We start from the raw sequence: 12,621 nt of genomic DNA, 5'->3' as shown, positions 1-12,621 counted from the left end.
AATAAATAAATGTAATTGTAAGCCCTTACTCTCCAAATAGATACTTATTTATTGATTGAACATCCTTTCTGTCTAAATTCCATGCCTATTTCCTCCTTAATAATTACAAGCCTATGTTTCTCAGGCTAATAACTCACACAATGGACAAACTCTAGTCACTGCTATTCTCAAAATGATTATTGTTATATAAATAAATCTGGCTGTAACAACATAAGTTGTGCCTTTTCTGGGTGCTTATTATTTTTATTTCATTTTCCTCATCTTTTGAGTAGGCTGAGCTGTACAAGTTTAATATTGATTCCTATAGAGTCATCTTTCTCATCTCGCAAGATGGTGGGTGAAAAAGTTGAGAAGCCGGATACTAAGGAGAAGAAACCTGAAGCCAAGAAGGCTGGTGCTGGTGACAATGTTAAGAAGAGTAGCCTCAAAGCTAAAATGCCAAAGAAGGGGAAACACCAGTGTAACAGAATCCCTGTCCTAGTCAGTGGAATTGGCAGACATTCCCCATTGGCTATGTATTCCAGAAAGGCCATTTAGCAGTGAAATCCAGGGTTGAAAAGAAGAAGAAAGAGAAAATTTTTGCTACTGTCACAAAGCCAGTTGGTTATGACAAGAATGGTGGTACCAGAGTGGTTAAACTTTGCAAAATGCCTAAGCATTATTCTGCTGAAGATGTGCCTCAAAAACTGTTGAGCCATGGCAAAAAAAAAAAAAAAAAAAAAAAAAAAAAAAAAAACCTTTCAGTCAGCATGTAAGATGGGTGGATGCTGAGATTTAGCACTCAGCACTCCTGGGACCATTTTGATCATCCTCACTGGGCAACACATAGGCAAGAGGGTGGTTTTCCTGATGCAAATGAGCAATGGCTTGCTACTTGTGACTGGCCCTCTGGCCCTCAAATGAGTTCCTCTCCATAGAAAACACCAGAAATGTATCATTGACACTTCGGCCAAAATTGCTATCAACAGTGTGAAAATCTCAAAACACCTCACTTCTGCTTACTTCAAGATGAAGAAGCTGTGGAAACCCAGACAGCAGGAAGGTGAGATCTTCAACACAGAGAAAGAGAAATAGATTACAGAGCAGCACAAGGTTGATCAGAAAGCTGTGGACTCGTAAATTCTGCCAAAAATCAAAGCTGTTCTCCCTCTTCAGGGCTGCCTCTGCTCTGTGTTTTCTCTTACAAAAGGAGTTTATCTTCACAAATTGATGTTCTAAATTTCTTACAAAGAACCTAAGTAAAAAATTGATCCATTAAAAAATATTTATTCCTATCATTGTGAATGTCAGAATTGGTAGGAATGGTCTCCATGAGGAAAATGAAAGTGATGGTAAATTGTTGCATATATTAATTGGCTTCCAATTAATTACACAATACCACCTGGCCACATTTCAGCTGTGCTGAGAAAGGCCTGAGTGCATAATTATACCCTTATCAAGAAAGATGCCAGCCTTTAGGGTAAGATCACAATTCCTCACCTCATCCCCCAAATATATTTATGGGATATATTTGGCCTAACAATGACATATTCACACAGCCTGGAATCTGGAAGCAAAGAGACCCACCATTTGAACCCTTGCCTTTTCTTTTCTCTCAGTGTTTAGGACACCCATCTGTTGAGATTCTTAGTATGACTTTATGAGGTCTTCGTCCACCTAAGTTTAACCACTGGAAATAGCAAGATCTGTTCAGCAGCCTTTGACCACCTGGAGGTCCACTTTCATGTGTAGCTGAAGGAAGAGGTTATCTATATACATATATATAGATATATATTTTATAGATATTTATTTTAAAATAAAATAACACATAGGAAGAAATGAAGGAGTTTTGCTTTTGCATTTAAATAAAATTTTCTTTTAATGGCTAGGGCAATTGTTATGCTTTCTTTTCTACCTAAAGGGTGTAGACTGCCATAATCGCTAGCACAGCAACCTAAAAATACAACAGTTTTCTGTGAAGAAGGACTGAACTCTTCACAAGAAGCTTCCTAGAGTGTCTTAGTGTGCATTCTCTATAAGCTCAAGCCTAGAGGAATTCAAAACAAGGGCCTTCTGATTCCTGGCTATTTTTCAAATACAATTCCAGTTGATTTGAGTGAAGATTCCAAGTGAATGTTAACCTTCCTTCCTTTCTCTCTGTCTTCCTTCCTTTTTTAAAAATTATAAAAGAGCTTCTATGTTGAAAAAAATTCAAATATTACATAAGTGAAGTTTCATCATTCCCCCCTTTTTTTGATTATTACAATAAGCTTGGTTAATATCCATCACCTCACATATACATTTTTTATTGTGATGAGAACTGTTAGGATGTACTCTTAGCAACTTTCAAATATACAGTACAGTATTAACTATAGTCACAATACTGTACAGTGACACTCCAAAAACTTATAACTGGAAGTTTATACCTTTTGACCCCCTTCATCCATTTTGCTCACCCCTAACCTCCACTTCTGGCAACCACCAATCTGTTCTCTGTTTAATCGCACTCTTCAGAGGTAACAATTGTTAACAGATTGGTATAAATTCAGAATTTTAATATGCATATGTAAACATATACAGTTAGATATATAAATTATTTTGGTTTATATAAATTGGATGGTATTTTATATACTTTTCTATGTTTTCTAATTTATCAACATATTATGAATAGTTTCCAACATAAATACATATAGAATTCCCTCACTTCATGATTCCATAGTATCCCATTTTCAATCTATTTAACCATTCCCCTATTAACAGAAATCTCATTTATTTCAGTTTTTTTCTATATGAATTATGCTACAACAAATGTGTTGTATGACACAAGGTTCTTTTTGGTAACATAAATTATTAGAAATGGAAATCCTGGGTCAAAATGTCTACATATTTAAATGTTGGTAGATTGTCAAATTTCTTTTTACAAAAGCTGTACCAATTTAAACTCTACCAATGTCTAAGAGGGCCTGTTTCCTATAACCCTTACCAATACAGGGTATTTAAATCCTGTAATTTTTTGCCAGTTTGAAAAGTTTTTTTTTTTCCAGGTCAGTGTTGTTTTAATGTGTATTTCATTCACAGTTGGTGAGGCAGAGCATCTTTCCATATGTTTGATGGCCATTTATGTTCTTTCTCTTGCAGGACCTATTTTCATCAGAAATTGCAGAGGGAAAACAATCCAGCTTTTGTGACAGAGCTCTGGTAATGAAAAAGGTGTGTCTCCTATACTTACTCTGAAAAAGCAAAAGATACTTCTTTTCATTAGAAGTACAAATATGCTTTTTTAAATGATAAAGACTAAAAGGAAAGTAAAATGTGTCACTCTGTGAAAGATACACAGATAGGCTTCATAGTGTATTTCAGAGACACTAAAGCAATTGAATAGAGGAAAACAGAGAAATGGATTGCTGAGGAAGCTGGCAGTGTACTTCTAGCCATCTATCCACTTGTTCATTATTTGAAAACCATTCAATAAATATTTTTGAGCACTTATAATATGCTAATCACTGGGTATCTGGTGGTGAGCAAAGATCCTAGTTTCTGAAGTAAGATTGACTGGTTTTGAATTTTGGCTCCATCTCTTACACTGTGATCTTGTGTGAGTTGCTTAATGTCCTTGTGCTACAGTTACCTCATCTGTAGAATGGGTATGAAAATAGTATGTACTGCATAGGGATGTTGACAGGATTAAATGAGATTAATGCAAGTAAAGTTCTATGCACAGAGTAAGCTCCTAACAAGAGTTATATTTACAATTCTTGACAAATGGATTTTTACTTCCTACCCAAAATCAACTATAGAGAGAGAAGCCAGAGGGAAACATAGATTCCAGGAAAAATATCAACAACTATGGCAATACCACTGTGAGAAGTCCCTGGAGAAACTGAAAACTGCCTCGAACTGATGTGTGTAGAAGTTAGATGGTTGTAGCTTGGTGCAAGGGATGATCAGAGGTATTGGTGATGGGATAGGGCAGAACAAAACTTCTAGAGTTCTGTTCCTTATGATCCCTCGTATATCCTTAGTATAATTTCCGCCTACCTCATTCACTGAAGAAATCAGCTGCAATAGACCAAACTGCCTGTATCAGCAGGCTCATGAGTAGATAGGCAATGCAAAAGTCTTACTGGAGTGACTTGATGGACATAAGGATGGACTAACCAGTTGCCCTCTGACATTCATTCCTCCACCTCTCCCCCTCCAAACTCTTTGATCTGATGGTTTGCAACTCAAGGCAACTAACAAGAAGAGTTGCCTCATAAGGTGCCACGATGCAGGAGTAACAGTAGTTCTGTGGTATCTGGGACTCTTCACTAGGACTGAACTAGAGCCTGGCCCTTGATCCTTGACCCTTTTTTGATATACATTTATGAGATGCAGTAGCTGATACCCCCAGGAAATAAGAATAAGCATACTTAAACCTCTGAGAAGGATGGATGACTACTATAGAAAAGGACAACAAATTGAAAATATATACCATTCAATTCAGAATTACTGGAATAGATGGGCTAATAATTTAAAATATACAAGGTAAATATATTTAAAGATTTAAGGTAATAAATTAGTAATATGAAATAAAATAATTTTAAAGGATCAAATGGAAAATATTAGCCATAAAACATATATTTATGTACATATTTACCATTTCTGACACTCTTCATTCCTTTGTGTAGACCTCAATTTTCATTTCATAACATTTTACTTCAGCCTGAAAACAATCCCTTGTCATTTCTTTTTAAGTATATTTTTATTATGGAATAGATTTAGATTTATAAAAAATTGCAAAGATGGTACAGAGAGTTTACATATACCTTGCATTCTGTTTCCCCTACTGTTAATATCTTATATTAGTATGGTACATTTCTCACAACTAATGAACCAATATTGATACATTATTGTTAACTAAAATCCATACTTTTTTTGATTTCCTTAGTTTTTAATCTCGTTTCTTTTTTCATTTCTAGACACACATCCAAGATACCACATTACACTTATTTATCATGTCTCTTTAGGCTCCTCTTGGCTGTGATGGTTACTCAGACTTTCTTTGTTCTTGATGACCTTGACAATTTTGAGGAATACTGGTCGGGTATTTTGTAGATTGTCCTCCATTTGGGTCTGTAGGATGTTTTATTCATGATTAGACTGGGTTATGTGCTCTTGGGAGGAAGACACAAAGTTCACTTCTCATCATATCCTATCATGTGTACATGCTATCAGCATGATTTATCACTGATTATATTAACCTTGATATTTGTCGGAAGCAGTATTTGTTAGATTTCTCCACTCTAAAGTTACTCTTTCTCCTATTTTTCCATACTGTTCTCTTTGGAATGGAGTTATTTTGTGCAACCCACATTTGAGGAGTGGAACTTAGGCTCTACCTCCTCGAGCGGAGACAATACCTAATTTATTTGGAATTATTATATATAGGAGGTTTATTATGGGTATATTATCCTCTATTTGTTTACTACATCTTTTATTTATACCAATATGGACTTATGGATATTTGTTTTATAATTTGGGTTATAATCTAATACTAATTTATTTTCTTTTTCACATAATTCCAACTTTGGCCACTGGGAGCTCTTTCAGTTGATTGCTGTATCTCTTTGACATGACCCCATCATTTTTTCTTTTTTTAACACTTCCTTAGTTTCTGGTATTACAAGATGCTCCAGGCTCATCTTGTCTACTCCCATCTGCAGCCTTAGAGTCTGCCATTTCTACAAAGAGCCCTTGTTTCTTTCATTGCAGAATGATATTAGAAACCAAGATCTGGGCACTGGGTCTAATATTTCCTTTTGTGCAGGTTTGCTGGTGACAAATTCTCTCAGCTTTCATTTGCCTAGCAAAGTATTCCTTTGGTCTTTATTTTTGAAGTTTCTCCCCCCTTGGATATAGAATTCTTTTCCAGGTTATATTCTTTCTGACAAGAAGTCAGTATTCATTCTTATCTTTATTCCCTTATATATAAGGTATTCTTTTTCTTCCTCTGACTGCATTTAGGATTTTCCTGTATCAGTTTTCAGCATATTGATTATGATGTGCCTATACATGTTTTTCTTTGACTTTATACTGCTTAGTCTTGTGGAATTTTTTGGATCTGTGAATTCACAGTTATCATCAAATTGGAAAGCTTTCAGCCATTATTTCTTCAAGCATTTTCTCTGAACCTTCCATTCTGGGACTCCAATTGCTTATAGGCTACACTATTTGATATTGACCCACATGCCACTGAGGCTGTGCTCATCTTTTCTTACATTTTTCTCCTTCTATTTACAAAATTTTTTTTAATAGAGAAAGAGAAAGGAGAAAGAGAGAGGAGACATAGTGCAAGCAGGGGAGGGGAAGAAAGAGAGGAAGACACAGAATCCAAAGCAGGCTCCAGGCTCTGAGCTGTGAACACAGAACACGACATGGGGCTTGAATGCATGGACTGTGAGATCATGATCTGAGCCAAAGTCAGACACTTAACTGACTGAGCTACCCAGGCGCCCCTCATTTTTTTTCTTCTTCTTGGGCTTCAATTTGGATAGTTTCCACTGCTATGTCCTCAAATTTACTCATTTTCCACAGTGTCTAATTTGCTGTCAATCGTACCCAGTGAAATTTCCATTTCAAATATTATATAGCCACCTCTAATACTTTCATTTGGTTCTTTCTTATACTTTCCATTTCTTTCCTAATTACTTCAATATTTTACTTTAACCTTTGACCCTTCTTTAACTTTTAACCTTAATATTTTAAGAGTGATTCTAAATTTTAGTCTGCTAATTCCATCCTCTCTGTCATTTCTGTGTCTTTTTATGTTGTCTGATATTTCTCCGGGTTATAGGTCATATTTTCCTGCTTTTTCACTTGTTTAGTAGTTTTTTTAATTGGTTGCTGGATATTGTGAAAGTTTTATTGTTGAGAGCCTGGATTTTACTTTTACTTTAGAGAATGTTGAATTTTGTTTTGGGAAGCAAAGTCAGTTTCATATCAGCTTCAAATTTTCAAGGATTGTTGATAAGTTTTGTTATGGTAGGCCTAGGATAGCCTTTATTGAAGGGCTAGATTATCCCACACTAAAGTGTCATCATCCTGGGGTCTCTACTTAAATTTCTTGATTCTCAACATTTGTCTGCTATGGCTGGCTGGAAATCAATCATTTCCTAGCTGTGTGTGAGCTCTAGGAATTGTTCATTCCCCAGCAGTTGTTCTTTGCCCATTCTCATTGGAATTTTGCTTTATGTATGCAGAGCTCAGTACATATCAAAGATTCAAGGGTGTTGCTAAGCCAATTTGTAGAGTTCTTTCTTTGCATAGCTCTCTCCTCTCCACTTCTCTGTTCCACTAATTGTAGCTGCCTCAGCCTCCCTGAATTCTGATCTCTGACTCTTCAAATCAGCAAGATCACTATGTTGTGCTTGGACTTTCCATCCCTATGCTGTTGTCCAGAAATTGCCTGTAGGCAGCAAGGTGAGACAATCATAGAGATTACCTCATTTTTTCCCCTTCTTTCAAAAATTGCAGTCTTGCACTGCCTGTTGTCTATTGTCTGAAAACAATTGTCTCCTATATTTTGTTCAGTTTTCTAGTCATTTATGGTAAGAAGACAAGACCGTGCCAGTTTCTCTGTCATGAATGTAAGTGGAAATTCTATTCATAAAAAATATAATAATTGAAATTAAAAAAATATGACTGACGGAGTTAATACCAGTATAAATTTAGCTAAGGAACAAATTAGTGAGTTAAATATAAAATTGAAGAACTTTCCCAGAAGATAGCAGGAAAAGGTAAAAAGATAGAAAATATAAAAGAAAAGCTGTAGGATATGGAAGATGGAAGTAAAATTCCAACATGAAATAAAAGCAGTCCAAGAAATAGAGAAAATAAAAAATAGGGAGAAGTAACTACCTTAAGAAATAAGGGACAAATTATGGAAAGGGCTCAAATGTCCATCAACTGATGAATGGATAAAGAAGATGTGGTTTATATATACAATGAAACACTACTTGGTAATGAGAAAGAATGAAATCTTGCCATTTTCAACAATGTGGATGGAACTGGAGGATATTTTGCTAAGTGAAATAAGTCAAAGAAAGATATCATATGTTTTCATTCATATGTGGAATTTGAGAAACTTAACAAAAGAGCATGGGTAATGGAAGGGGAAAAATAGTTTCAAACAGAGAGGGAGGCAAACTGTAAGATACTCTTAAATACAGAGAACAAACTGAGGGTTGATGGGGCCCAGGGTGGGGAGGGGAAATGGGTGATGGCATTGAGGAGGGCACTTGTTGGGACGAGCACTGGGTGTTGTATGTAAATGATGAATCATGGGAATCTACTCCTGAAGCCCAGAGAACACTGTATACACTGTATGTTAGTTAACTTGACAATAAATTATATTAAAAAAAGAAATAATGGAGATAAATGTTTTGGAATTGAAAAATAATGAGAGACTTCATGTAGTAAAGAGTCATAGAGAGTCAAACAGGAGAGAAAAGGAAAACTTATACTAGATACTTTATAATAAACATTAAGAGAATCAAAGAGAAAATTCTAAAAGTGTCCTGAAAGGACAAATGGTGCACCTACAAAGGAACAAGAATCAGGTTGATCTCAGACTTCTCAATAGCAGCATTAGATGTAAGAAGAAAATAAATTATCATTGAGGAGATTAATAGGTGAGCGTCACAGATAAAAAGGCTGGGAGAGAGGAGAAACCAGAGGAAGAACTGAATTAATTGGTAATTGATCAAAAGCTTCCACAGCTATAGTTTAATGGTACAAAAGGTCTTGTGCATATCTTCAAGAAGAGAAAATTAGTCATGATTTTTCCCCACTGGATCATCTTTCTTCTCTGGAGTTAAAAGGAATAATTTCATCTTGCATTTGTATTACATTTTATACAGTTAAAATTATGTTAATATTCATTACCACATTTAAACTTTTTTGGAACAGAAAGCTCAAATGTTACTGTGTTCAAGTAGTGTTGTTTGCCTTATTGCATAGACCAGAAAGTTGAGACCCATTAAAGTTATGCCATGAATTGCTCACAGAGCCAAACCTAGACCCCTACATTTCTAACTCCCACATTTATGCTGTTTCTTCAGCATAATGAAGGAGCATGAAAACTCTGGAGAGCCGGGTGGATTGTGAACTGATTTGTCCAATGGACCTTGCTTGGAAAGGCCTTTTGGCTGGGAGTGAGCATTCTTAGATGAAAAGGTAATTGTGTCACTCATGAGAAGGCTGTATTTGGCTTATATAACATGATTGTCCTAAGCTCTGAGATATGATCAGATAATGAAAAAAACATCTCTTTTCCCACTTGGAGTTCTTATTAGTCATTTATGTGGATAAGGTTTTATTGGGATACTTATTGTAAATGTGACATACATGAAGAGTGGTTGCAATTGCATTTTTAGAGCATAAATGTATGATAATGAATTTCATGGCAACTCATACAAATCTCCTTGTCTTAAAAGCTACCAGCAGGAGAGACATAACTCTATCAGAGAAATGACAGAAAGAAACCTCTCTTCTAATTTTTTCTTCTTAAATATGAAATGTCTCTTTCCCATGGAGCCCATAAAGGCTTTCATGTTATCAGCTATACATGAACATTCTTTTTACCAACTATCCTAAGGTTCTAAAAGTCCCAGTGAAGGAACAAAAAAGAGCATAATAATTGTCAGAAACTGGCTGAGCACTACAATCTCAACACCTCCTAATTAGAAGGAAATGGAATCACGAATGCAGCAGTGTGTCAGACCTAAGACTTGTCTCCTCTTTGGTAGAGTTATGAGCTTCAGAAAACCTGTTCCATCAGTGTAGAATGTGTTCTCCTGATTTTGTAACTATGCTTTCATTTGTGTCTCCATTTGAAAGATGTACTCTGTGAGAATCTGGAAACCCCTGTCTCCCCACTAGACACACATGCACACATACTCCCTCTCATGCTATGAAAGCACAGCCCTTGCACAGACCATTGAAAATTAAAATAGAAATAAGGATGGATGGAGTCTGAATTGTATGTTAGGACATTTTGGAGCCCTATGTATCAAATTATAAACAAAGCAAATAAAGAACCTGATCTGATAGTGAAGTCCAAAATGGGAGTTCCAGAGTGCCCTCCCAAAGATTATGAGCCACTCAACTTGCCTCTAGAAGTAAGGACCCCAGAAGAACCCTACTCAGAAGAATGCTCTATGGAACTCTACCCAATCTCATTCAGAGAATAAATGCTCTGGAGCATCCTAGAAGATGCCAAAGAAGATGATGCCAATTGACTGTGAGATGGTGGGCACAGGATCCCAGGGGCATATAAGTTCTTTGGCCTGATGTAGCACTGTCAACTACCATGGAGATGTGCTTTATGATGAGTACATCCTTCCCCCCTGCCACATCGTGGACTACCGGACAAGATAGAGTGGCATCTGGAAGCAGTGCATGATGAATGATACACCCTTTAAGATTACTCAGAACCAGATCTTGAAGATACTCACAGGGAAGATAGTGGTGGGGCATCCCATTCACAATTTCAAAGCCCTTTAGTACTTCCACACCACATCCCTCACCTGCAACACCTCCCATATCCTCCCAGCCATCAAACGGAAGGTTGACTGCCTGGAGAATGCTACCATGTCTCTGAAGAATCTCACCAAGAAGCTTCTGAAATGGGACATCCAGATTGGGAAAAGTGGACATTCTTCTGTGGAAGACGCTCAAGTCACCATTAAGTTGTATGAGTTGGCTGAAGTCGGGTGGGAACAGCCTGCCCCAGAATCCCCCAAAAGACTAGTGGCAATGGGGACGCTGGTGATGTGGAAAGGTAGAAGCAGCACTGCACCCAGGAGAAACAGGGCCTTCGATCAGTGGACAGCTCTACCAGCTCCACCTCTTTGCAAACTCAAGTTGTGAGGGAGAGAGAGCTTCCACCCAGACTTAATATCGATTGAAATTTCACCTCAAGTGTTGTGTTCTGTGTCTGGTTAAATATCCCGTGGAAGGTGGAAGGCTCCATGTCAGAATGAGCCCTATACTGTTTATATCTTAAATGGCGCTAACTACAGGTCCCAGGGTGCTTTGCTCCAGTTGGGCCTTTTGACTTTCAAGTGGCAGGGCATACCGAGAAATGTAGTTTCTCAAACTATCTTATCACTAGAGTGGCCACATGTCCCATTTTATGCCTTTTGTTCTCAAGTAATTAGTACCCTTTCTCTCTCAAAAGTACCCTGGTTGGATGATCACACCCTGTTTCACAGACTCTGCTTTTGGCTCGGTCTCCACCTAATCCGTGTTTGGATATTGACTATTCTTCCCACCTTGATTTCCAGAGGAGCCATACCCTGATGAAGTTCAGTTCTCCTTCAGGTTACAAGGCAGTAGAGATAAGAGAGCATGACTTGGAAATCAATTTTTCTGAATTAGGAAAGCAGTCTCTTTCCTAAAGTAATACAGGATTTATTAAATTTACATCCTACTTGGTAGGTTAAAAAAGAATTTAAAGTGTTTTCATGGTTTTTAGTCTTTTACTTTGCCAAACCAAACCTTTAAAAACTCAAAGTATTCCCTTGATAAATTTTTATAATGGAAAAAAAATAAAATAAAAATAAAATAAAATGGAGCTACAAACGTAAAAGGTAATTAAAATGGGCCAAAGAAAATGAGCCATGTGCACAGGTGAGTCTGAAAATCTTTTAGGAATAGCTAATATTTATGTTAATACCCTTTGTAATTTTAAGTTTTGAATTTCATCCTGCTTTACACTTGAGGCAGTGTTTTTTATTCCAATAAGTATCCTTTGGGTATATAATTTATTACTGGATTCAAAAGAAAATGTAAAACTCTTGTGGAGTCTGGTCTAGCACCAGCTGAATTTTGTATCTTCCTTTTTAGGCCCCAGTGTTGCTTACTTGAGTTCCAGGCTAGATTGCCTTTGGTAAAACAGTGTAATTGACCAAGTTACTTTTTGGACACCCTCTCCCCCTCCGCTACCCCCCAGCTTCCTTACTCTGTCTGGATTTTCTCTTTGTGTTATCTGCCCTCCTCCTCTTCCCCACCTCTTCTCCTCCTTCCCTGCTTCCAGTACTGCCTGTTCTCTTTCTTCCTTCCTATTAAAATCTGCTCTGAGGAGTCACTCTAATATTAATCATTTATGACTTCGTATGGATTTAAATCAACTTTCTTCCCCCTCACAAAGAGCATTTTTCTAAGCTTATCTCCAATTATAGAATTAAATACTGTCTCTTATTAAATAGATTTCAGGCATCCAGCTTGTGGGGAAGGTAGATTTTTGGCCACCAGACCTTAGGCATCTCAGAAATTTATGGATGATTGTACCACCCCAAATACTTAACAGTGGCTGGTACACCTAGTAGTAGTTCAATGAGAATTTGCTAATTGGATAAATGGTTATCTACTCCTCCTACCAATAAGGTTTTGGCTGTTAGGCCTTTTTTTTTTTGTCTTTTCAATGTGTCCAGATTGATATTGTGGGGCTTGGGCACATTGTGGATCCTGATATTACACTGGAGTTTGGTAATGAAGAAGGTTGCAATATTTGAGAAGATTGAATCTTGAAGGATAATTCAATGAGCAGTGACAGGACAGCATCACAAAGTTAAACAGACATATATGAATCTTCCAGAA

The 12,621-nt window shown here is 36.9% G+C and overlaps 2 pseudogenes; both read left to right on the top strand.

Annotated features, from left to right (window-relative positions):
• Positions 1–330: 330 nt before the first annotated feature.
• Positions 331–1,218, top strand: LOC101084859 (annotated as a pseudogene).
• An 83-nt stretch (positions 1,219–1,301) lies between these two features.
• LOC101090675 lies at positions 1,302–11,361 on the top strand (annotated as a pseudogene).
• Positions 11,362–12,621: the final 1,260 nt, after the last annotated feature.

The sequence above is a fragment of the Felis catus genome, chromosome X (assembly GCF_018350175.1).
Source record: "Felis catus isolate Fca126 chromosome X, F.catus_Fca126_mat1.0, whole genome shotgun sequence".
Classification (NCBI taxonomy): Eukaryota; Metazoa; Chordata; class Mammalia; order Carnivora; family Felidae; genus Felis; species Felis catus.
The sequence above is the reverse complement of the archived record's forward strand: the minus strand, read 5'-3'. Positions and strand labels throughout refer to the sequence as shown.